We start from the raw sequence: 3,588 nt of genomic DNA, 5'->3' as shown, positions 1-3,588 counted from the left end.
TAGATGAAACATTTTTGAGGCTCATGTATGCGTGCATACATCTAAATGTTACTTGTCATGAAAGATGCCATTAGAGTTTGGTGCATAAAAGAGTTCTGCAGAGGACCGTGGAGGAGCCAAGCTGAGTGACCATGATACTTTGAAGATTTAAGAAACAGAGAGAGGATGAGTCTGAGGAGCAAAACAGAGATAAGGGATGATGAAGGGGGGGCTGAGTGGGAATGAGTGAAGCCAAAAATGAAAGAAATGAAGTGAGAGAACAGGGCTCAAAGATGACTGTAGGAGGAGGAATAGAGGGGAGAAAAAGGAGATGGATGGAAAGCTGCAGGAAGGAGAAGGGGGTCGGTGTTTCTCAGCCCACATCTCAGGCTCTCTCTACTCCTCTGACAGGCATAAACACCTGCTCCCCTGACGCTTTGTGCCATCGAGTCGTTCCGCTGAAACCGGTTATGATGATGACGCACAAGGTGTGTAAACGGGCGCGTGAGTGTGTGCGCATGTTTTTATTTATGGATGTACGCTGGGACATGAGCGGAACATACAGTTTGTAATCATCATAATGCAAACATCAATAGCTCGTGGCATTCCTTCCTTCTATTAAAAAAGTACATAATTTGGTGCTGAGACATTTGTTGAGCTGTTGTCAGGATTTAAAACAGGCTGTGATTCCTCTGTGATCAGATGAGGGATTTGCTCTTCTGTTCTTTAATTGAATTTGAATTTAATTAAAGGTTATGCTGTAAAGGCTGCCCAGCTGCGTGCATGTACCTCCAGATTATTCCTTGTAATTCAGTGACAATTAACAAAAAACAGACTTCTGCAAATAAACCTAAAGCCCCAAAGGCCTGACGCTACTCTAGAGGCTTAACGTTCATTACATGTAACAATGTGAAACTCCTGGAGGGATGAAATATATTAAGCTAATGGGTTTTCATCTTTATCTGTAGTGATGTTAAAAATATTGATGTTGTCCCTTAAAATGCAGCCAGAGGAAAGGTTACAAGGTCACAGAAAACAAGAGTCTACCACTTTGGGGTATTGTACGTGCTCATCCAATTTCATGGTAATCTGATTTTACTTTGAAAGATGTCGGTGTGAGCTGACTTTTTTTCCCTGAGGTCAAAGTAAGCTCATGAAGAGCTCACTGAGTATCTACAATTATGTGGAGGATCCAGATGCTCTAATTAGAATATTTCTGCCAAAAAAACCCCGCCAAATTCTAAACATTAAAATAAAATTTGTAATTTGTTACAAATGTTCTCAATAATTAGGAAAAAATTGCTTTTTTAGTCCCAGGAAACAACTTGATATTAAATTATTTTAAAAATAGACCAGTAAAATATTTTTTATTTTATATACCATACAGAGAATAAAAGATGGAAATAACCAGGATGATGTCACCCATTGGTTAGTGAAGACGATTATGAAGCATGGTGATCATTCAGTTAGCATTAGCTAAGAAGTTAGCTAAAAATATCACAAGCCAACCAACATGAGTAACGCTAACAGCAAACATAATCTAATAAGATATTTATTATTTTGAAGAAATTAATAAAGAAAGCACTGAAAATGCTTACCAGATTAGTGGGGAAAGACCTAGATTATCGAATCATGTGGCCGCCTGCACATGCTGAACTAGCTTTTATAAAAACAAACCCAGCTTCTAAAGTGACACTCATAAAGATTTGGCTAATAGTAATATTACCGTCAACAACATAAACTATTGTTTTAACAGTCAGGCAGTTGCTGCTCCCATCACTCTGTAATGTGATTTTATGTGAATGGCATCAGTGTGGAATAGTAGGACCCAGTGAGAGTAGTTGACTAAGCATTCGGAGGTCTCCTGACTCCAAAGCACTCTCAGCATTATTTCAGACTGATCATCTGTCAAAAAGTGCAGAGTAAAGTCTGTAAATATGGATTCTAAGTGCTAGGCTTACTGACAAACACGATGCATTTCCTGTGAACTCCTGTGAATAAAACTCGATGTAAAGTGAAGCTCCAAAGATGGAAATGTTTGCATTAGTAGTAACTTCATGCAGCCACATCTGTAATACTGCAAATGTTGCTGTGCTTTGGCTCAATTGCTCTGTATGGTTTTATTTATCAATAGTTAGTGATTGTTTTATTTATTTAAATGAAATAAAAGTGAGAGAGAGAAAGAGAGAGAGAGAGAGAGAGAGATGGCTACTTGAAGTGCTGACAGCGTTCAAAGTCCTCGCTGCTGCTTTCGTTCTGGATCGTGTGAGCTGCCTCGTGGAGCCTTTACTTAATTCGTATACTTCACGGTGAGCACTGAACCAGCCTGGTGAAGCTCCACACCATCTAATGTAAAGACTTCTCTGTCAGCTTTCTTTGTAGTTTTCCTTTAAGATTAACCCCAAAAAACTGGCACTGCAGAGGGCAAAGAGAGGTGGAGGAAATGGAGCAAAGCCATAGTGGAATCAATCTCATCAAAGATGAGAGATTTCACGGTAGATTTGGGTAATATCTTAAACTGCATTTACATTTTTGGCAAGAAGGAAAGGAAAAAGCAGGCAGTGCTAATTGACAAAACAGAAAAGTAATATAGAGACAGTCTTGTGGAGCAAAAACACTTGCAAAAAGTTTTTTTTCTTTTTTGTAATTATGCAAAAATTTGAACTAAATGTCCCGACTGAATGAACAGCCAGCAAATATGCACGTCTCCTCAGAGTCCTGCTGCAAGTGTGGAAAAACAGCAGTTCCACCCTAGACCTGTTATGCAAACTAACTGTTACTGGGTTCACTCTCCACTTCATGCTGCATGCGCAACCATGATCCCTGTATGTATGCTTCACAGCTGCATGCATAATTATGCCTGGGTGGACACATACAGGGGTTTTGGGGAGTGTATTTTTTGCGCGATTTGAATGTCTTTGAAAGCACTAACCAGTGCTCGATTTCTTTCTGTCTGCATGCATTTATGTGATGCACACGACAGAACATAAGTGAGTTGGGAGGGCCACAGATGAAGGAGCCATCCATGAGTAAAAGACGGAGGAAGAGTTGAGCTGCGCTGCTCATGAAAAGATGAATGCTGTGCAGCTTTTGGCATGTTTATCAGTAAGTCTCAGAGGGAAGAGGATGCTTGCTTGATTGATGGCTGCTCAGTTTCTAATTACTCTGACGTGGTTGGACTCCTGTTAATCCTGTCAAAACTCCAAATCTGACTCTCAATACTGCCTGCTGCATTGCCACTGAGGAGGTGAAAGGACATAAATAAGTTGATGCCTTCGGTTGCTTTACTAACAGAAAGACACTTCCTGCTCCTTCCTCCTCTCCTAATGGATTTGAGAGGCTTTGTGCATTTCTGTGGGCGTGTAAATGGATGTGATCGGCAGTTGCCGCATTTAACAGTGGCTAATGATGATGGATAAAGATGCTGATTACAGTCAGGACTGGCTACACGTCTTGAGTCTGTCCCTGTCTTCTTTCACCACAGCCTCTGAGGTTTTTTTCCTCACACCAGTGTGTCAAAGCGGCATGATAATTATCCTCCCCTCACTGTCTCTCCATGTCAGTTGAATGCTGCCTTTACTGTTAATTTGACACCATTTTGAGGTTAAG

Source organism: Pundamilia nyererei, unplaced genomic scaffold (assembly GCF_000239375.1).
Source record: "Pundamilia nyererei isolate P.nyererei 1_Seehausen unplaced genomic scaffold, PunNye1.0 scaffold00007, whole genome shotgun sequence".
NCBI classification, from domain to species: domain Eukaryota; kingdom Metazoa; phylum Chordata; class Actinopteri; order Cichliformes; family Cichlidae; genus Pundamilia; species Pundamilia nyererei.
Note: the sequence above shows the minus strand (reverse complement) of the source record.